The sequence below is a fragment of the Paralichthys olivaceus genome, chromosome 7, assembly GCF_024713975.1.
Source record: "Paralichthys olivaceus isolate ysfri-2021 chromosome 7, ASM2471397v2, whole genome shotgun sequence".
NCBI classification, from domain to species: Eukaryota; Metazoa; Chordata; class Actinopteri; order Pleuronectiformes; family Paralichthyidae; genus Paralichthys; species Paralichthys olivaceus.
Window position 1 is genome coordinate 19057203 of NC_091099.1, and position 23596 is coordinate 19080798.

Below are 23596 nucleotides of genomic sequence, written 5' to 3' on the forward strand. Positions count from 1 at the left end.
TGCATCGTATATAGAAGTGAAACAAATGTGCAGCTTTAAAAGATGAAACATCTCTAAGAGGTGGAAATGCAGAAATATCGGACATAAATACACATATAGGTGTCATTTAAACAAGACTTTGAAGTCAGACTGTGCCGTAGAGAAAGAGCACCCAATATGAAATTATTAACAAATATAAAGCATTATAGTGATGATTATCAAAATAGCAGTTCACCGTATAAGCTTCTTTAATGTGTGTTCAGATAATTAATTAGTACAAAGAGATGTAATATCTCGTGTGGATCGGGTGGTTCAGTAAAATCTATAATATTTGCTGTATATTGACAATTTTTTTTTCTCATTTTAATATATTCTGCAGTATAAATTTGTGACTATCATTTGGTTGCAGTAGATGAGCCTGCATGATGTAGAAAAAAAATATTATCCACTAAAAATACCTGTCGCTGACACCATGTGCATGACCAGACTGCATGGAATTAACAGTGTCTGTAGAACAAAGAAACAACTGAACACGTGTCATTACAACATGTTTTATATCACAGTGTCCAGTCAGTTGAAGGTGTACTGGGAATATTTATCAGATTCCTATTTTCTAAAAACAGAACAGCAAACTGTTGTAGAAGTAAAAAGAAAAGTAAAGTAAAACTTCAAAATGTAACTTATAATATCAACAATGAAGCTGTTGCTGACAAGCCCTCTTGTAAAGTGTAGACATAAACTCCTGCCAAATGTCGAGCCTTCGTTGCTTTTTGCATCCACCGCGATGCTCCAATTTCGGCACCATTTTAAACGAGTTGTTTAACTCTTGTGTATTTCTGAAGGGATTTGACTGTCTTCATCTTTACATATTTACATGATTTTGTGTAAATTAAGCATTTTCCATTTTCTGCAACAACACAAGAGGTTAACATGGCGTGCTTATTCTCACTTCCTTTGTGCAGATGTGTGTGTGTGTGTGTGTGCACAACTCTTCACATTGCTGCATTTTCTATTTTTCCTTTATTCCTCATAGAGCTCATCAGGTAATAGCTGTGTGCAGTAGGGATCTCGCCAGATGCACGTACGGTGAATCATTAATTATATTACAGCAGCTATTAAAGCTTGTGAGCATAATTTGATGAGTAAGCACGGTCTCAGAGCCGACGGTGAAACGATGATGATTTAGTCTGACAGTAAAATAACTAACAATGTGATATCTTTCACGCAAATAGATTGTGGTGAGTGGATATTTTTCATCCTTGATGTGCCTCCTCGATCCCCCCCTTCTCATTTTTCTACGATTACTCCCGTGCTCTAATATCATATCTGCCACAAATCACTGATGCAATACGAAACAGCTGTACAAATATTTACTGTCAAGTAGTAGCAGCGGAGTAATAAGAGCATAAAGCTCCTGGCAGAACTATACACAGGGCTTTTTATCTTTTCTATGTAACATAATGCTCAATGTTTACTCAGCAGCCCCAGATCTAATTTTACTGCAAGACTTAATAAGTGGATATATACAAAGTGAGTTACTCTCCTGCAACACAAGCTGTAGATATGATGTTATGCTGACAGACTTTAACAGGCCGCCGCTTTGTGAAGTTTTTTGTCATAAAAACTTTTATTTTTGTGACATTATTATTGATCAGAGACCACTTCTATAAATGGATTGTTTATTGAGATCTTTATTGGTGATGAGCGTCCTGTGCTTGCTGTCCTGCAGCCGACTGTTGACAGTGATCCTGCTGTGGTAAAGCAGAGCAGGTGAACATTGTCAGGCAGCAGAGGCAGACAAATCAATAAACCAGCCTCATGGACACATGCTGACTGATGCAAAACTTTCCTTTTCACTCCTAAACGGTGCCACTCCTGCACAGAAAGCTGTTAAAACACTGTTTGTCTCATAGTTTAACTGCAAGTACAGAACAGAGTACAGTACAAGTTAAAATGGCATGCACCCACCTCAACTGTACTTTTTATTTGTGACTTTGAAAGTGTCTTTTTAAAGCATTGCATGTTTGTATGTGTCTCTGTTTAGGGCTTTTTATGTGCATGACCTAATTCCACTGCGAGCAAAGAAACTGCAGCGATGGCTTGCATTGTCATGTGCACGTGCATTTGTCAGTTTGCGTGCATGATTGAGAGCACACGCTCCTCCTCCCTCCTCCCTGCACCTAGTTGCTTCCTTGTAAAGCCGACAGAGAGCACACTAAGTTCATCTAAGGACAGGGAAATGCTTTTCTTTTCAGCGTGAATCATTTTGGAAAAATGAGCCTCTGGACTAAATTGCCCCGGCAATTTGGCATGTTTCTTCATTCTGCTTCACTGTCTATTTTGGCTGAACTTGCAGTTCTTCACTTTGCTGCCAAGAAAACTTCAGGTCCTATACAACAGGCAGAGCCAGTTTCTGAGTCTGCTGTGGCCTGTAAGCAAATATAGTAAATCTCTGCAGAGTGCTGCCATAGCTTCCTGTTTATCTGTGAATTCCAAAGAGAAAAGAGCGAGGCACCTCTGTACTGTAAATCCAGAGTTCCCCCACTCTGAGGAACATCGAGGACGATACTGTACCTCTGTTAGCTTTACACCTTCGAATAAAACTGCACAGGGAAAACGACACTAGCCCACTTTTTCTCAGATGTGTTATTTGGACACTTCCTCTTGTTAGAAGCCATTTTTGAAAGAAGGTATCTGCTCTCTCGCTCAAGCACTTTAGAGAGCAAAACTCTGCAGTGCAGTGAAAGAAAGTGGGAGTGGGAGTGGTTTTGGGATGTAGACAGGGAGGAAGGGAGGGAGATGGAGGGGAGGAGGGGGTGATTTTTTAAATTTTGCAGTCAGCCGGTCCCCCTTATAATTCTACTGGTCCCCCCCTCCATTAGACGGAGCTGAGAGGGGGAGTAGGAGTGGCCTGTGTTGAGGTCTGCATGAGGCAGTGGTGGGCTTGTGGCAGCTGGCAGCTGGGCTCTCACTTCCTTACAGTACGTCCTCCAGCTCCAGCCTGAGTTATGAAGGCTCGGGAATGGCAGTCAGCCTAATTACAATGACTGATTGCCCGTCCGTTGGCATTTCTCAGACAGTGATTGTTGTGTGTGTGCAGGATACGAGGTGGAAGGAGGAGGGACATTTCTCATTGGCCTTCCCCTCTCTTTCTTTGCATGAGAACAGCCAGATATTGAGACCTGATTGGTCAGAGCGGAAAAGGGATGTTTCACGATTTGGCGAGGCAGAAATGGTGGGAAGCCAGAGACAGGTGATGTTGCACTGACGACGTTTTGTTGCCTATTTGGTCATCATAAAACTCCACTAAAAAGAAGCAGTAACATTGAAGCTAAAGCGCTAGAGAATTTTCGTTGATCCTTAAACGTGTCCGATCTTCAACTTGTTGACTTCTTGTTGACCATTTTCCTCAAATGTCCCACTGGCTTTGTAAAAATGAAAATAAAAAAGGGGGAAGGAGAGGTCTTGAATTGGCCATTTGTATGTCAGCAAAGCACTCAGAGGTGTGATGTGTGTGTTAAGTGGGAGCTGGTTTGAGTTGGTCTGCCCTGCTTTGTCCAGTGCTTTGGCTTTTGTTCCTCCAGTAATGAATTGTGGAAGCCTTGGCATCGGCTGGAGTGTCTCATAGCAACTGTGAGGAGAGAGAGGGGAGAGCTGGTAAATGGAGACTGGGCCAGGGGGAGATCATGTGTTTCTGTCTAAAGGGCAAGACCAGACCAGACCATCGTTTGGGCGAGGAAATTATCAGAGTGGACGGTTCGTCTCGTAAACAATCCGTCATTATTTATTCACTTTATTTCAAATGACAGCATTTTGGGGTCAGAGGTAGCAGCTTAGAAATCTGTATTTAATTTGTATTGTCTGTATTTAAATGGTCTGTATTTATATAGAGCTTTTCTAGTGTTGTTGACCACTCAAAGAGCTTTACAGTGCAGTTTTGCCATTCATCCATTCACACACCCATTCATAGAGTGCATCTACGTGCAGCATATTCTCAATCGCACATCAGTCACACACTGCCGGCAGTATCTTGCCCAAAGGCACTTCAGCATAGAGACAGGGATCACACCACTGTACTTCTGGTAAGTGGAAGACCCCGCTCTACCTCCTATGCCACAGCTGCCTCATTCTCTGAAAAGTGTCTTTTATGTCTATGTATTTTTTCACTACCTAGACTACATGTGCTGTAACAGAGGAGAAGTGATGAGACCACTGTATTAAAAAAAGAAGAATGCACCAACAAAGTCTGTCTGGTGACACAGACCATATTTTTAGTTTGTTCCTGTTTCGGCTCCTTCCTGACGCACGTCTGAAACTAAATATAAAGCAACGGATAACTTTCCAAATGTACTACTGCTTCATGATTTTCTATTTTAAACGTTTGTGGACTCTGGTACCATTTACTTGCTGCAGCTCATTGTGTTTAGCACCTGCTGACAGATAAGCAGCTAGAACATCCAGTGCCGCCATTGATGAACTAAAACCTAGAAAAGCTCTGTCGTCATAGCAGGTATCAGGTCAACTTTCACCTAAACCTGTGTGTGTCTGTATGTATGTGTGTGTGTGTGTGTGTGTTTGTGTGTGTGTTTGTGTGTGCGCACATGCTCACACCAGGCCAGTCTTCTATTAAGCGGCGGTCAGGACTGAAGCCTGGCCATGTTTGCCCTGTGACCCAGACACTACCTGTCTGCTGCCATGGTTACAGGGGCAGAGCAGGTTTAGTGGCCTGACTCCAGGGATTACTTTCCCTGGTCTTAACAATCAGCGATGTGCCCCTAGTGGCTGTAAAATGGACCAAACTGGCCCCTAACAGTTAAGGGAGCTCTACAGTTTGCCCTCTGTGGCCTTTAAAACTGTTCTAAGTGCTGTGTAAGGGATTAGACCAGTACGGCGTAATTGCTCTGGTGTCAGTGACTGTCCCCGTGTGATCTGATTCACTTGTAGTGATAAGCTTTCATAAATAAAGGAGCTCATGGTGCACACTGGATTCAGGGTCGAGGTGCTTGAGCCGAAACACATGTTGAATCAATATTCTTTGTCTTTGAGTACTAAAGATTTTATCAGCAAATGCACATTTTACAGTTGCACTGACAATATTTTCTCTTTCTGTTTACCCAACAGATCAATGCATGGTGAGAAAACAGAAGCCCTGAAACAACCACTGTGAGTTATTTTTATATACACAACCTGAAGATCTGTAAAATATATAGAAGTCATGCATTGCATAGCTATTGAAATGTTTAAATTGACACTTTTGTTGACTACACAGGCTGTTTGGTAAGATGATGCAATGATTGAATATTATTGTTCACACAATGGACAGAATAAAGGAGCAGTATATTGTTTTATACAATAATATTGTAATATAAAACACTATAATGCCATTTATCATTACATTATAGTGCAATGTAAAAAAAATCAACAAATACCATTTTCCCATAATATTAGGGGTTTATTCTCATCAAATTAAAAATAGTAAAGAATATTTTCTAGTAATATTATGACTTTACTGTCTCAAAATTATAACTTTATTGTCATAATTTACAACTTTATCCTGTAATATGTCTCTTCCCAGTCACGACTCTATTGTTATAATATATCAACTTTATTCTTGAAATACTACAACATCAGTCTTGAAATTTTAAACCTTAATACTCCACCGCAGCATTACTATATATTTTGGATGTTGATTTCATTTTGTTCATTGTGTTTTATATTAGATATCTGCTGCATAACTTGAGACTAACATTACACACCCTTGAGAAATGGTTGACTGTGCAGAGAAGGGGGTGATTTAGTTTTTAATGCCTGACTCCTTTACAGAGGCGGTTATCTCTCTCTCCCTTAGCACTTCATAATAAGAAGTTACAGATCACACTGTAACTACTTGAAAGATTGAAGTACTGCGCACGGGTTGTTCTTGCTCGTTCTGTCTCGACCTGAACTTGCACAACGACTGAAAGCAGCAGCGGGACTTGATTTGCTGCCCACCCCAAGAAGCTGGTCTTGTCTGGCTGACCAGATTGGTGTTGACATTTTTATTGGCGTTCGCCGACTGCTCATTGTAATTTACGCGGCCTTTGATTTAGCGATCGAACAGTCATGTTAACTACCCCGTGTGGCTCGGCTGCCGTGCTGAAGGCCGTGGGACTGGCTGGTGTGCACAGGGTCAGTATATTCTGAATCAGAAAAGAGAGACCTCTTTTTTCTCTGCAGTGACTTGCAGTCTTACAGGTGTCCACCAGATGCTGCAGGCTGCCTGCACTGTCCCTCGCATGTTGTCCAGTGCAAGATGTAATATTCCAACTGTTTCCATGGCATTACAATTAAATGTAATTTAGCTGTGCATCATAGAGAATAGGCCCATTTTGGGCTATGAAGTAGCTTTGGTGATGCATCTTAAAGAGTTAGTGGACTGAGGTCAGTGTGATTGAAGTTGTGGTTGAAGGAAGTTTCATATAAAACATTATAATATATCAATTGTAATGACTGTTTAGGGATTTTCTCCATTTTTAACCACAACTTTCAAATTTTAGTCATGTATCAAAAGTTGTAAGAGATTATTGAAAAAATATTCAATATTGGCTCTAATGAAATTCATTACTGTAAATACAGTAGGCATGTGTCTCAAGAGGCAATGGGTCTGTCTGTGTCTCAGAGCAACTTCACAGTTAACTTTGCAAACAAAGCCAACCCAGCCGCAAGGCATGCTGGGAAGCTTGGATGCATGGCGAAAGTGCCTGCCAGCGCCCAGAGAGCGGCTCTGAAAATCTTGCGAAGACTGAAAATGAAGTTTGAAAGTAGAAAGAGTAGCAACAAAGCAGAGCGCTCTCACGGCTGTGAGCTCTGCCTTCTCTTAAAGAGATATTGCCAAAACATTCCTTAGTCATGGACAGAGAAACGAGGCTGTACAGTGAAGTGCTGCTCAAACACACTGGAGATCCACAAATCTGAGCATTTGTGTTTTGATAAAATGTCTGTTTACTGTTTCCGTTTCAAAACTTTTAAACTGTAAAAGTTTTCATCTCTAAGCCAGAAAGAAATAAGAAAACCATTTTACAAGAATATAGCATTGGACACATTTGTTTGTTCAACTGTATTTAGTAACAATTACCCTTGTGAATTCATACAAATTATTAATTTGCGTTGGTTTTTGGAAGCTTTAGCTTCAGAGAATTAGCATCGGAGCTGTGCTAATACACTGCAAAATTAAAATGTTCAGAAAAATCTTAATTTCAAAGGAATTTGCTGCATGTTTTTAGGCCAACTCAATCTCGATAGTTTTGAATAATATCACCTGTAGCTGTCCAAACTACTTATCTTTAGTTCTGATCATTCGCTTTTCAGAATTATTGTAAAATCCTTATAATATTGGTGTCTCTGCTGACCAGGGAGATTTAACCAGGATATTCTATCAAGTAGATGTGGGGGATTTTTTGCTGACCGTTAATTAAGTTTGCTAAATTAGATTAAAAACATATGTCATTCCCGCAGAGCCAGAATTGTCTTCTCTCTTATATTCAATCAAAACATCCACCTTCATCACTTCACCTTTCTCTTGAAATGCAATGAGAGTTGGCCCATAATAGCATGTGGACACGAACCCCTGCAGAAATGATCAAAAGAGCACGTTTTTAAGTTGGCTGGCCACACTCACTCTGTTCACTCACTAAAGTTAGTTCAAGCAATTCTGTTTGACAAAGCCAAGTCATTTTAAGTTTTCATTTTTATGGTGTACTGTAACTCTGATGTAAATTACCACTAATCTTGATAAAGTACCAAAAATATGTATTTTATTGATTCAGTTATTTTCAGGGTTACGTGATTCAGGTTCTAATGTCTATAGCTAAAGTTAAGCTTACCCCTAAAGTTCAATAGTAGTATATTAAGGTGTTTTCATGAGAAAACGATAAATCTGTTTCTTAAAATTGCTTGTGTGATAACTAAAAGGAGATTTGCAGCATTAGAACTCCCTGTTTTAATCTTGTAAATCTAAAAGTTAATGAAAGAAGAGGCTTCTTTGTGTTGCTCAAGGGCATTTGATATTTGCTGCTGCGGGAATTAAATCTCTTGACCAACTAACTGGAAAATACACACTAAATACAGTTATATACAAATGTTAGGGGCGTTGGGTTGCTTCCTCTTGCTTTTTATATGAAAAAAATTGGTAGTAAATATTTGTAATCAAAATTTCCCTGTAGAAATTCATTGTGATATTGAAGACATACCTACAGTGTAGTGCAGTGTGAGCTTGGCCTTGTCGATCAGAAGACTGTAGTAGATGTAGTGGTCAGCTTTCTAATGTGGAAGCAGCCAAAGCTCAGCTCCGCACAGCAGCAGGCAGCCTGTAGGGTCCTTAGCCTTCAGTTCACAGCTCCCTGTTTGGCTCTCATTGTGCCATTCAGAGCCCAGACCGTATATTCACCCTGCTCCGGGCACCCCACCATTGTGAGAGTGAGCTCATTTGAAAAAGCCTTCAGGATTTTTTTGGTGCGAGCAAGTCAGCGCTATTTGCATTTGTTCCAGTCTCAGAGATTTTACAGGTCAATTGAGACAGGCAGATATCGAAAAATGCCAAAGAGTTTTCTTCTACATCGCCATTTTCATCATTCTCTTGTCTTTGTCTCTCCCAGTCTCAGACTTTTTCCTTTTCCTTCATTGTCTTGGTGTAATTTGAAGAAAGCAAAGATATTTGAATAAGTGATTGAAGAGCCCTGTTTTACCATAATAAGCCATTTCTATCTTAGACAAGCATAGCACCATATCTCTGCTTCTCCCTGTCTGCTGATTAGGAGCAGAAATACCTTTGTTGGCATCAGGGGTGTAGCAACAGGGGATCAGATAGAGGAGAGAGGGGTAAGTGCCAGCTTTTCATTCCTGGCCCACTGGCAGCCAGAGTGCAGGCCGGGCATGGGTAAGACCAGAGCCAATAAACTAAGACAGTACTCAGACAAAAACATCTAATCACTTTAATTAGCCTAAGCTTACCTTGATGGGCTTGCTATCTAGTTTGCTTGCTTGTGTGTGTACTTCCTCTTTAGAATCTTGTCTCGCGTAAACACTGACCAGTCAGGGCCAGTAAACCTCACAGGGACCTGAGCTCAGTCCTGATGAGGCCAAACATCATTTTGGAGGTCCTGGTTACGATTAGTTGTCAGGCGAGAATTGTGGTATGGATAGGGTTAGCCACAAATCGGTCATGCAGGTTAGGGATAAGGCTTTGGCCAGGCTGTCCACAATGAATGGAACTCAATGCATAGTCAAACTTAGCTGTGCAAACGTGTGAGAGAGTTAGTTTGTGGGTCATAAAATGCCCAGGTGTAAATACACAGGAAGCCAGTGTCAAGTTTCAGCTCTATCTCCAACTCCAACTAATGATTTAGATCATATTTACTTTGCACTCTTTTCTATTAGCTAATTCAAGGACACACAAAGCCCCAACATGTCATTGCTTTACTTAGTACTTTACAAAAATGATCCCTTAATTCAAACACAATTTCAACAGATTGACATTTGGATCGGTCTACACCTGCAGTTAAATATGGGACCAAGATTAATCTATTACAGATTTCTTACGTTTTCTCTCAGCTCAGTGTGAGTGTTTCAGCAGCTTCAACATTAGGGGTTAACATGACTGTCAGCATGGGGGGGGTTCCTTCTGTTCTCTGGTGAAAATGGCCATAAGACTTGGTGCTCTGGCAGGATAGGAATCTGTCTGGCTTGAGAGTCGACACATCGTGGGTTGGTGGGAGGAGGCTGCTTACAGGACGTGACGTCTTCTCAGCAGACGGGATGTCAGTGGGAGTCCCCTCGTCTCTCAGGGGAGAGGTGGCACCAGGGTAGAGTGGACAAGTTCAGACACTGTTACCCAGAGATGGATAAACTAAAGTTAAACGGGGAAGGTACAAGGGTCACAGCACCATGTATTAATGTAGCAGATATTTGATGGTGAACTTCACACTTCATGTCATTAATATGATCAGTTTGCAGTGGAAAAATTGTGATTGAGATGCTTATTTGATTGTTACCTCCTCCAAGGTTATTTTTTAACCTCCGTCTGTTTGTTTGCTTGTTTGTCAGTAAGATAAAATCTCCTGTACAGATCATCAGAGCTTGGTCGACGGATGTTTTATGGGTCATGGAAGAACAAAATAACCCATTTGGTTCAGATCTGGATCATGGGGCGAACCCAGGAACCTTGTTTTACCTTTTCACATTGTGAGATATGAATATTTTACAATAAAGTATAATTCATGGATCTTGCTAAAAAATCAGGCATGTTTAGGGGATTGATATTTATGAGCGTTGGGAATTGGTGCAGATCCATGAAATTCCAGATCTAGTCAATCTAAGTGTGGTTTCATAAGAGGACTATTGGCAGATACCTTGACTGAGTGACATTCTAGTTTAACCTGTTGGGAGCTTTAGATACTATAGTTGACAAAAGTAGGTTAAACTTATCCAACCTCATAATCCTTTGTTATTGTCAGATTAGTTTTGCATGCTACATTTATTTGTGGTAATTCATGCTTTTCCAAGCTGTTTCGAGAATATCTGCAAATAATATTGGACTCTGATCTATTTGTCAGACAGTATGGGGCTCTATTTGTGATCCCACCATGAGGTCACCTGTCTCGCTATCCAACCTAATGACCCCATCCTCCCGGTATGAACCTGGCAGGACCAGAACTCGGGCTTGGTTCTCCTTTTTCCGTGCCCCCTCCCCCCACCAGACACAGTGATGGCACTCAGTGCCAGAGACACCCCTCCCTTCCCTCTCCTCCCCTCCCTTCACCAACACTCTTCTCTCCTCTCGTCCCTCCCTCCCTTCCCTCTCCGCCGCAGGCAGACCCAGGCATGGGATCTCCATCTGTGCACAAAGGAGCCTCCTCTATCTGCATACGCTGCACATAAAAGGGCCTTTTGTCATGAGCTCTGCACACATGACCGTCCGCCTTTCACCCCACTGGAAAAAAAAAGATCACTCTCTCTCCAGCAAGTCCAACCCCACCCCCAACACCAGACTCGACCCCGACCCCCACCCTACCAGATTTGAGAGAGAGAGAGAGAGAGAGAGAGAGAGAGAGAGAGAGAGAGCGAGGGATCCACTCCGAACTTTGTCGAATAGAGACAACCGTCAGATGGGGCGGCTCTTTTTCATTTCCCCTTCTTCATGCCTGCCTTTTCTTTTTCTCTCTCCTGGTGTCCTTGTGTGCACTCACTGTGAGGCACCAACGCATTATAGCATCTGCCACACTGAAATATGAATGTGCTCTCATTTTTGCTGTCTCCCTTCCTTTCTGCAGTCTCTGACATTTAAGGGGCATTAGTGGTTGGTTTTGTACCAGGTTATCAACCCCCCCCCCCACCCCATTACAGAGACACAGGCTCAGTTGACAGCCGTCCAGGAGCTGATGCTTCTCTCTTGCTCTCTTTTTTCAGTGCCTTCTGCCTTTTAACCCTGTGACCCTGGGCCATTCAGCAGAGCCGTATTGTAACGTGTACGCAGAAAAACGAAAAAACGTTCCCTGCACATGAGAACCAAATTGAGATGAGACACAGTAGAATTCTCCACTGTTGTGAGACAAATGGGCTGCGTGCCATTTTGGCCACTAAAGAAAACAGATATCGGTGTTGAGGGATATTGAGTCGGGGTGGGGACGGAGCAAAGACACAGAGGCGGGCTAACACACACTGTCAAGTGCACGGCTGCTGCCACGAAAATACGCTTTCCTCAGCGTTTCCTTTGAAACACACACGGCCCTGGTGCCTTGCTCTGCAGCCAAACGAGTGTGGATTTTGGAAAGCCCTGTAGCTCATCTTGCTGTCGCTGCACACGGGCCTGTGGCGGAACGGAAGGATAAGATTGACTTCTCCCTCCACCGTCATGTCCTCTATGTGACCCTCAGCTGCTCTGAGCTGGTGTAAGAGGTCAGAGGCTGTCACATGGCCATTTCCTGTTTACTGTCCACACCTCTAACCTCATGATGAAGATGAGGAGGAGCACACCAGAGAATATAGCACAAATAATAGTCAGCACAGTTTAGCATAAGAAGTGCATGTCATTTACACATCGAGAGCTGTAATGTTTACCCCCTACTATGGGAAAAGGGCTGTGTATTCCTATTTAATCATTATAATAATAACAGAAATAAGAATTACGAGGATAATAATGGTAGGAATGATAATAAATGCTTTCCCATGAAGTGCAGCAGAACTTTGCATGAAAACAGGCAACTTAAATGTACTGCAGACAAAAACGTATTATTGAAAATATTAAATAACTATTTAAATTTCATATTAGCATGCTATGTACAGTAGCTTAGTGCAAAACCTTTTTCTAAATCACACCAGCACACCACACAGCAAACACACACAGGAATGCAGTGAACCCCTGTCTGCACCAAAGAGTCCGGTTTATCAAAACAATCCCTAATAACATGAGTTATTATTACTATTCACTTAAATGCAACGACCGATGACTATCTAAAAAAGAGGAAACAGCTTTTACACATCATAAGTAGTCATATTTATGGCAATGCCCCCATACGATTTGGCCTAAGATGACCATTACAGACTTTAAAATATGTACAAGCTTCAAGTTTTTATTGTCATATACACAAGGTCAACAGTGCAATGAATAGTGTTGGACGATGCAGCAAGATAAAAAAAAAAATATTTAAATAAAATGCAGTTAAAAGAGCTCAGTAAAAACACATCTCAAAATAAAAGTCAAATACTATTCTGTAATATTATATACAGGGATCAAGTGTAAAACCAAAGTGACAAGTGTTATTGCACATTTTCCAGAGGTGATAAAGCAAAACAGGCAGGTAGCAAGTAAAATATAGGAGAGAACTAATAAATATGGTAAAATAAGGAAAATGTGCAATGTAAAATTAGACCTGTATTGTTGGCACTCTGTCTGTTTTCTTTCAAATTTGGAGCGTGTCTTCAACACATTATGTTGCTGCACATAAAAATAATATTTTACTGGAATTGCAAAGAGCCACTAAATGTGCAGAAATAACCCATGGAGTAATAAAACCTCTGTTTATGCAGCTGTCCTGTGAAGCACTGCTTCTCTCCCACATAGATAAATATCCCCCTGCTAATAACATTATGCAGATCAATTACAGTCCGTCAGCCAATTGGAATTTAGGCAATCAAAGATTTTATCCTCATCACTTTCAAATCAATATCAGTACTGTTTCCTCTTATAAGGGATGCCACAGATATTTTTTATCCATGCATTAAGTTAGAAGCAATTATAAAGCTCATTAAATTGCATCGGTGAAGTGGGAATTAGATGAATATCCATATTTCCAGCCTCACTTGTTGTCTGTGATCAAAGCTTTTTTGTGAGTTTTCTGCTGTGATCCCAAAAGACAAAGTGCTGTGAAGTGATTCAGGGGCTGAGAGCTCACTGGCTCTGTGTCGGGCACCAGAGGGAAAGCATGTTTATGGAATGGATAAAGTGTATAAGATGCATGTTTTGCTGTTTTTCAGTGGAGAAAGGAATCTAGAGAGTACGTGTAAGAAAACAAAGCAGCATGCACAAAGTGTTTGTCGAGGCAGTGAACCGCTGAGTGCGTATGGCTCGACTGTTGGACTCCGTGCAGCCCTGCGGTGCCGACACAGGCGTTTTGACACAGCCCCTAAAATGCCAGGCCTCTGCTCTCCTGGCTTAATATGGAGGAAGAATAAAACAAGATGGCCACAACAATAAAACGGGTATAAGCAGCCTTCAGGGGGAAACTGAAAAGCGAGAGTTCAGGTATGAACAAGCCTGGCACAGGCTGGTCACATGGACAGAAGAAGAGAAAGTTAAGTTTTTATTGTAATGCATCTTTGACTCTTTTTGAGAATTGTCCCAGTTCTTCAGTTAACATAGCGCCTTAACACCACACAATAATACTTCAAGTAATAGAAGGTAATAAGTAATATAATACAACAGGTAGAACAAGGTTTTGTTATTTTACTGAAATGCCTCTTGTAATTACCAGAATAACTTGAATATTACAATGAGTAACGAGAAATGCTGTTAAAAAGGGTTATTTAATTATTATTTGAATTTTTAACATTGATCACACCCTTGTGCTTACTAGTGCTGTAATACTGGATATAAAAAGTGTATGCTGCTTGAATCAGTGTTTTACTTTGGTCTTGTAATATCGTAGGACTAATGTGGTGTGGAAACATTCATATAATATATTCAATAAGAAATAATAATTTGGTGTGAAAATCCAATTTCCCATATTTTCTTGAATTTTGATGATTAAAATGAAGGGATATCTAAAATATAAAAAAATTTAAATATTAAAACTTGCATTCATTTTATTTTAATGCCTTGTTATCAACATTTTGATTCTATTAATCTCTAGTCTGGATTTCTCTCCATGGTGCCTTGGTTGTATGTTGCCATATGAAAGCTGCCCTGATCCAGGACAATATGTTTGGCTGTTGAGGAGCTGCCAGAAGTAGTTGTTAATTACAGCGAGGGCGCATCCCTCTTTGGATAGGTCGTCCACTCCGAGGTGTGATATCGAAGAGGTCTATCGTTTCCCGCTTCTTCTCATGAGGAGCTCTCCTTCACTCTTTTCTGTCTCTTTTTTCCTCCTCCTCCTCTTCTTCCTTCAGAATCCTAATATGAGAAACAGCGAGGTGAGTTCATTTCTGCCTTAAAAAGTTTTTGTCTCCTTTAGATGATCCCGCATTCATACCTTCGAATATACCGTCAGTCTGTTGAACTTACTTCCAACAAAATGAAACTAAACAAATTCAACATTTTGTATTTAGAAGGAATTAAGGGATTTTGTGATTTGTGAAATGCCAACAAAAACGGTCAAATACTATTGAATGTATTCCTTAAAAGAGGTCAGAATGTATTGTGTTCATTTATCATATTTAAAATCATCGTGGCAAACTATTTTAAGTTAGTCTAAATTTAGGTTTATCTTTGAAAATTTTACAGGTGTCTATATAGTCCTTTGTGGCTGAATTCTGTTTCTTACTGAATTAAAATGTGTATTTAAGTTTGAAAAACATAAAAATACATTTTCAGACTAAAATGTTGTTGGGAGAGTGGTATATGTACTATGGTAATAATTAGTAATCATTTGTATTAAGTAGAAATAATAGATTTTAGATTTAAACACATACATTTCATCCATATTAAAATGTTTCATGAACAAAATCAGGATCCTTGACATTTTAGTTTTTTTAATAAGAAATTCCTTCTCACACCTTGAAATAAATATCAAACTCATAATTTGAGTAATATATTTTAAAGAAATTCATTTTTGGATTTAGTTTTTTTACAATATAAATTCCTAATAAATTATTATTTAATATTGACTTTTATCTTTTTTTATTATCTATGAGGGCAGCAGAAAGCAAACAGCTGCCAGGTTATTGTAAATCAGCTTTTAAACCAAAAGCAAATTCTAAATTATTAAACAATTTCTAAAATAAACTGAACATTTTGTAATTTATAAATGTTCCTTCTTTTGAAATGTTCAAAGTTAATTGTGCAAATAAATGCTCAACTGTAATATCTAAAAGAAGACAAATTGAGGAAAAACTTTCTCTGCAGAAACTTGAACTTGACCTTTAAGAACCCTCTCCAGGAAAACTCCATCAATCCTGATATTCTTTGGTGTCCATCAAATCAATTCTGATTCTATATTGGGGAAAAAGACCCACAGATGATCTGATGCAGGGATTTCAGAGATGGTGTGTGTATTTTGAGGTTTTATTAGCTTCTGTTTTTCGGACATCACATTTTGCTTTCACCTCTCAGCTGATGAAAAATTAAAAGTGTGAAAATCATAACACAAAGTGTTAATGAAGAGTCGCTCCTTCTTTTGCCTTTCACCATCATCATCTGATAAATGTGGAACATCAATACTGCGCATGTCTTGTGTCCACCATTTTGTGATGAGAACTTTTATTGCACATGCCCCCATTTTATGAAGTCGAAGACGAGCCTCCAGAACACGTGCCTCCGAAACAACATGTTTCAATCAATCATGCTCAATCAGGAAGATTATAAATATTACACCGATTATTCGAAGTTACATAAATAATGCACTGTTTGCAAACATCCTTCGTTTTTAAACAGGGGTGCAGGAGAGCATGAGCAGTGCAACAATACCTTGCAGTGATAATATTGCACCATTTATTTCTCCAGAAATATGTTTCCAAGCTGCTGCACCTTGCTTTCATTCTCTTCATTCCTTCCCTGTGTGTGTGTGTGTGTGTTTGTCAGAAAGTAGTGGTCACAGTCTGCTGCCTGAGGTGACTGCTGGGGTCAAAGGTCAGGCTCTGTTAATAAGACGTGATGTGCTGCCCTGGGACCTGGGTCCCACGAGGGATAACCCCATAATCGGCATTAGTTAATGTGTTAGTAATCTTTACCTTCTTTAAGCAAACACCAATAGAAAATTCAATGGGCCCGCTTGGCCTCCCGTGTAACGCTTTTGACCCAGGGGTCATGGCCTTTGTTCCCCGCTCGATGGGGAGTGCCCTCAGAGGTCTCGGGTGTAATAGAGAAGTTGTTTAGACACGTGCGCAGCTTAAGCAAGACCACCTCATAGACTCCTGCCCCTGCTCCTGGAGAGTATAAAGTAGTGTGGGGATACTTTTTGTGGTCATCTTTTATGCACTTGAATACGACCATTACAATGTGTGTGTGTGTTTTTTTATCGACCAGTGTGTTGATGCAGCAGTGGTTGCTGACCAAGCAAAGAGCCCAGCCCTCGTTCACCTTCCTCGCCTCCTAATGCGTCCTTGATGTTTGCAGATGACAAATATTGTTTGTCTTTGCAGAGCCCCTGCCCACTGCAATTTCATATTCCTCCAGCTCTCCTCACTGCTTCCTGTGGCTGTAGGAATAAAGCTATAGAAAAACAACATATTTATGCAGCAATGTGTCTTTGACCTGTCCCCTTATCTGAACTTTCTGTACAGAGTGCCTGCCGTGACTAACAAGTGTTTTTAAAGCACATAAATATGTGTTAAGTGTGTCCCTCATGCCTGCTGCCAACCACTATATGCAAAACGAGGCTTAATCAGAGGCCCTGATAAACATATGTATTTCTTCGAAATATTATTTTACAGATGGTGGATGCATATGTGCAATTTATACTGCTGCAATTATGATCTCTTTTAAACATTATGTATTTGTTCCTATTCTGTTTGTATTATCAAAATGCTTTTCTGTGCTATCCATGAGATAGAACCTTTTTAGTTTTAGTAGTGATCTGATGCTTTTCACTAAATGAACCACAAAAATATGCAGGTTAGAGGACGTTTTTCGTTTTTGTTGTTGTATATAAAATAGTCAGATGACATCGTGCTGAGTCTGTAACATGGCGCCGTCTGCCATTTTGTTTCTCATCCCATATCAATAGGACTGATTGACTGGTTCTGTATCACACAGCTGTAGCAGCCATGTGCTCCGAATGAATTACTGTTTCTTCTCTCTGCTTCTTCCACATAGTCATGTTTTTGTGTCACTATTAATTCTAAAAACATTTGTATTTTAATCATTTGCTCTAGAATGAACAAAAATGTAAATATTAGCAGTTGTAAAAAAGAAGTAAAGATTGTAAAGGTGCAAAAACAACTTGGAAAATGGATAAAATTTACAAACAGATTTTTTTTTAACTCCATAACTCTCTGTAACTCTGTATTAGCTGATAAATTATGATAAATAATGACTTTAATATTAAAACATGATGAATAATCGGTAAACGCAACAGAGAACAGTGTATGGGAGCGCAGTGGTGAGAGTTGGCAGGCGACCCAAAACCAAAACTGTATCCTCATGTGAACTTTATGCCATGCAAAGTGCAGTAAATGCACACTGAGCAGGAAGGCAGAAAACTGTGTGGCTATGTTCAATGTCTGCTGTTCTCACACATTCATTTTTATGATTCAACTTTTATAATAAGTTCTCCTAACTTATACACATGACAGCTTCATACATCTGAGCCACAATGAAGTCATGGGTTTCTCAATTGGTTAAAACTCATGGCGAGATGTGACGTACAGCTGCACTCCTCCTAATAGGATTCTATAGCTGGTGCCAGTGCAGACACCTGAACCATGCGTGCATCTATCACATTTAGGGAGTGGAGAGCGGACAACAAATGCATTGCAATCCTTTCTGAACTATAGAGTAAATCATGCTCACATTTTCCCCTCCGACTCTCCGCACATCTGCGTTTTACCACCTCTGTTTTCCCTGAAACCCGTCGAGCAGAGAGGAGGGAAGACGGAAGAATAGTTTTTTGTGGTCCAGCCACCGTGCTGCTGTAGTTAGGAAGAGAGCTGGCGAGGAGCAGGGTGGTGGCCGTGCTATGAAAGCAGCCCTCGCAGACTGTGCAGCCTGAAGCAGCAGCCATGTTAGACGGATCTGCACGAAGCCCAAGCCCCACTAATAATGCAGTGATCCTCTAAAACCAACAGAAAGTTTTTAACAAAGTAAAAGTAAGAAAAGTTTAACCCCCACCTTTGTTCTCTCTCTCTCATTGTGTCTGCTAGGCATGTGGTCCCCTCTCGCCCTCTTTAATTCTCAGTCGTTTTTTTTTTTATAAAGCAGAAATGCAATCAAAATAGCTCCTCAGTGACAGATACACTTTACATTTCCCCTTCCTCCTTTTACTTCCTCATAGAGCTCCTGTAGTTCAAGGCCGTGGGGGGAAAAAGTAAGTGCTGCGAGCTTGTGCCTTTGCAGTTTTTGAGAACCAAAGCCAAAAGAGGCAGGAAGTTGTCGTACAATAGCGTTACAGTAATCTTCCACAAACGGAAAAAGCCAAAAACGCTGATCGCCGAGTAGAGAAGGTGGCAGAACAGAGGCAGAGCAAGGGAGGGAGGGACAGGAGGGGGGAGAAAGAGCGCTAGCATGTGTGCGAGAAACGGATGTTACTGCAAAGAATAATCAATACAATCTAAGATGGTGGAAACAGCCATGCTGTTGAGGCCCCCCCCCCCCCCTTGAGTTCCCTCTCTGGCTCGCTTCTACTCTTCGTGTAAAACGGTGCATGGATTCAGTCAGAACAAACTGTTTAGACGTTAATATTCTTTTTTTAAAAGAGACAAATCAGCATCTCCGGACGTGGAGGAGTTTCTCAAAATGTTCTCTGAACTGTTGCATGTGCTGCAAGTGGCAGCTGTTTTACCTTGAGGAAAAGCAGCAAGTCTCACCCCCCCAAAAAATGCTTATCTGCCTTTTTGACTTTGTGCCAGATTTGCTGCAAGCGTTCAGCCTCGGCGTTTAGTTTGCTTTGTGACAGGGGAGGAGGAGGAGGAGGAGGAGGAGGAGGAGGGTCCCGGCCATGCGTTCTTTGCCACATGTTCCTGAAATAAACACTGTGCAAGCTTATCTCTTTTCCTGCGTGTGTGTGTGTGTGTGCATTCACTGCGAGTCACTGTGGCACGCTAAAGAGTTAACGCACTCCAACAGAGTGTGTGCTGCTTCTTACAGTGTGCTCCCGAGACAAGCGTCCAGCGACAACCCCAGTGCAGAGCCAGATCAAGGTTAATAATTCAACCAGCTCTCAGAACTGCTCCATATTTCAATGATCCCTCGGCCGGGGGATGTCGACTCCGGACGACCGTCTCTGCTCTTCCTCGCTTTTCTTTTCACCAGTTGATCTAGCAGCAGAGGTGTACTGTGTGTACTGTGTGTACTGTGTGTACTGTGTATATCCCCAGTATGGCGTGTTGAGTGTGCAGTGCACTGCGTCTGCGCGTTGCATGGAGGAGTGGATTTCTGTGTCACTCTTCCTCCTCCACCCCTCCCACATTTAGTGCTCTCCACCCTCCCACTCTCCCTCTCTCTCTCTCTCTCTCTCTCTCTCTCTCTGTGTCTCCGTCTCCCACCCATCTAATGCACCCTCCCTCCTCCTCCCCCCGTCTCCAGTGCAAATACAGTTCCTTGCTGTGTTGGACATGTGATGAAAAAGTGACTGGTTCGCGCGCTCTGCCGCACCTCCTATTTCATCATCAGTGGAGCTTTTCTCCCCTTCACTGTGCGCTCGCTGTCTCCTCCTCTCTTCCCCTCTCTCTCTCTCTCTCTCTCTCTCTCTCTCTCTCCCTCCCTCTCTTTCCTCTTTTTCTCTCTGTTTCGGTTGCTCCCCTCTTTCTGCTCCAGCCACACGCAAGGGGGAGACTTAAGCTCTGCAAGGGGAAAAAAAAGAAAAAGTCTGCTGCTATTTCTACAGTCAGGGCCTCCCCACAGCCCGCCCTTCAATAGACGGGGCTTCTTTTTTTCACTCACTACTAGCTGGATTTTAACCCTCTGCCTGCAACTAGCTGCACAGCAGCTCTGCAAAACCTGGCAACAAGTTGCTTTTTAGGGGCCTCTACTCACTTTTGACGCCTTGGCTTTTGCACCACTTTGGATTTCGCTGCTTTTTCTTCCACTCCTATGTTTTATTTCTTAAAAATGTAACACATTCTCATATTTTTTCACTCACCGTTGGGTTTCTGGTAGCGTTTATTTGATTTTTTTTTCTCTTTTTTTGGATGGAAATTTGCGAAGGTGGTGACTCGCCACGTGATGGGCCTTGTTCAACCTGGAGTGCCGGGGCGCCATTTCTGATGGGTATAACCTGCTTGTGGTGGGCTCGTGGTCTTGGATGACCAGTGCGGATGACAAGCAGAAAACGTTACCAGTATCCAAGCCCGGCACGTATCTGTGTTTTATAGAAATGTCCTTCTTCTGCGCCAGTGACTGGTGTGAAGTACGGCACCTCCTTCGTCTTACTCTGTCTCTCCTTATTTCCTCCCCATGTCCTCTGTCTCTGCCTCTGAGTCGCTCACTCACCCTTGTTCTCTCTCTTTCACACCGGCTTTCCTATCAGGGGAACGAGTGGTGTGCTGAGCCGGAGCTTGTCTGGGACAGGTGCCAACTGCAAACAAAAGACATTAAAAAGCAATAAGAAAAAATTCAGTAGTCGAGAAATCTCAAATTTTTGCGGCAAAGTGCCGGAAGTAGCGCTGTATGTTGTGCCTCAATAACGACCACTTTTCTGCCATTATTGCATGTTAATATTTAGTATTAAAACAGATATGATGAGCAGGAGTGTTGTTAAAGCAGGGGTTTGAAGACTTTACCACACTTACTTTAGTGAAGGCATTTCACATGGGGAGAGGGAGGGAGCAATGTGGGAGAGCAGCATATAGACTGCTGAATTATTCATGTACCCAGCGAAGGCTGTGACTGGACTGCTTGTGCTATTTGCATGCATCAGACATGCTGTTTGTCTGTTTGCTAACATTCCTCATTCAAAGACTTGTTAACTAGCAGACGGGCTTAGCTGGAACCTTGCAGACAGCCTCATGGCCTCCTATTGTTCCAGGCCTCGCCAGGCCCGGACCCAGCCGGTGGCAGGCGGGCCGTGCAGCCTTGAGCTTTGGGGCTCCAACTGTGGCTGGAAGAAGGAGTGAGTCTGGAGCTGAGATTGAGGCTGGGGTGTTCAGGCTGGAGTTCGGGGATGTGAAAGGGGACAGTGACTGGGTCTTGCGAGGAACCACCAAACAGGAGCTTATGGTTTTCTCCTCTCCTTGACAGAGATGTGGATCAAGCCGGAAGAGCCGCCAGATTTCGGATCCCCGGCCGGACATTTGCCTTCTTTGTTGTGGAATACTGGTGAGTAATATCTGTTTTAATATGTGCACACTTGTGTGGTTTTGATGGGCGTTTGTCCGCATGTTTACACTTTAGGTTTTCGATGTTTAACAAGCGCCCTCTGCAAATAAACATTTGATGCACTTGAGGTTCTTCCACAAAGTTTCTCCTTACCTCAGTGTGCATTAATACATTCAAATATAAAAACCCTATATGCTCATGTAGTTCAGGACCGTAAAGTATACAGCAGCGAACATCAGAGCGACAGATACTTTCTTTTACAGACAAAAATCTATTCTTTCTTGAACTTTTCCCAGCCCTCTACAGAACCTGTTTGTAATTTAGTAGTGCAGAAACAATCGTCATTAACAGTATTTTGAATTGTGCCTGGTAAATCCTCCTTTGTGATAATCAGTGGAGGAGTGGAAGGCCTCGGTTGTGGAGGTATTTGAGTGTATGTGTGTGCTGCGGTCCGGGCAGCGTGCACTATATGGTGGTAATATAGATGCTGTACCGATTTGCTCAAAAACTTTCTATCATAACATAAAGTGTAGGTTTTGCGGGTTGTATTTGCCAAGCTAAGAGAAGCGAACACAGAATAATTATAAAACTGTTCTTTTATTTGCCTCTATATACGCCCGAATGCAGCATTAATCATATAAATTTCCATATTTTTGCATGTAGCTTGCTTCTTTGATGTCATATAACTTAACCTACGCAGGGTAACATTTTGTGGCAAGTGCGGATAAAGTTTGAAAAATATATGTATTTTGTAATTACACTGATATTGACAGCGTACGAAAATATTCCCTTTTGAAGAGGAACAAACCGGAATAAGCTTTAATCATCTGTAAGCAATTCAACAATTGTGAAATAATAAACTTTACTTTAGAAAAGTTACTTCGGATAATGTTTGTTTAATTAAACGTAATTTACAATGGCTGGTTTGGCAGTTTTACAGGTATTTGGTGCTTAAATGATCAATTTAATGGGGAATTCAGGCTTTTATAGAAGCCCTGGGTCTATTCATGAGATTTAATTGGAAATATTGCCTGTAAGGGGAACTAGATCCGTAGTAATAACAGTTTTCAAATATCTGTTTAAATTAGAAATTGATTGATGGAAATCTTCCATCACTGGTGTGTGGTTTGGTTTGTGGTCAGATGTGAGGCTACTTATCTTGTATGGCACCGATGTTTTTTAGAAAGGGCAAAAACCAACCTGGTGTCAACTTACAGGTGATTCCACATTTAATTTTTCCATACGCAGGTGATTATGCTCCATATGACTAAGCTGTGCCTGGGTGGACACATGGTTTTTGGCTGGCAGAGTATCACACTACTCCACCCCTCAGGCCTTTCTGGCAGTGAGTCCAGGGAAAGGTTACGTGTTGAGAGGCAGATGGCAGCATGGTGAGGGTTTGCAGTATTTTTTTTTTCTCTGTAAAAGTATACCTGACCAATCCAACAGCCTGGTGCCGCCACAATGAGGCATTCTGTGCACTGAGGAAAAACTTCAGCTTTACTGCAGCCACACAGCAAGTACAGCAAAGCCAATTGTGGGACACACACACACACACACACACACACACACACACACACACACACTAATACAAGTACACAATAGAATGTACATATTTATATGTATAATTAAAAATGTTTCTTTTGCTAGCATGTCAGGTATCAATACTTTTCATGAACATATTCCTTGTCTATTTTTGTTCCTGAGGGGTTTTTGGTGTCAGCTCTTCGGGTAATGAACTGGTGTATTCAAATACTTCTTAATTCTGATAAACTCCACGAGTGCCAAATGTGCTCTTCTCATAGATTCCATCAGTCAGTTTATATAATAATTATTTATTATTTCAAATTAAAGGAAACTGCAGGTCTAGAACATCAAGTTCTAAAACATGAACTTGACTGTGGCCTTGAACTTGGATGTGAATTTCTGGATTTTCTGATGAAAACACCTCAGATG

The 23596-nt window shown here is 41.4% G+C and overlaps 1 long non-coding RNA gene across 1 annotated transcript; it reads right to left on the reverse strand.

The window, feature by feature from the left end:
• Positions 1–12568: 12568 nt before the first annotated feature.
• LOC138410838 (uncharacterized) lies at positions 12569–18895 on the reverse strand. Its single transcript, XR_011243456.1, has 2 exons — positions 18497–18895; positions 12569–14623 (listed from the first exon to the last, which is right to left on the reverse strand). It is a non-coding gene; the product is annotated as an uncharacterized lncRNA (long non-coding RNA).
• Between the last annotated feature and the right edge of the window lie 4701 nt (positions 18896–23596).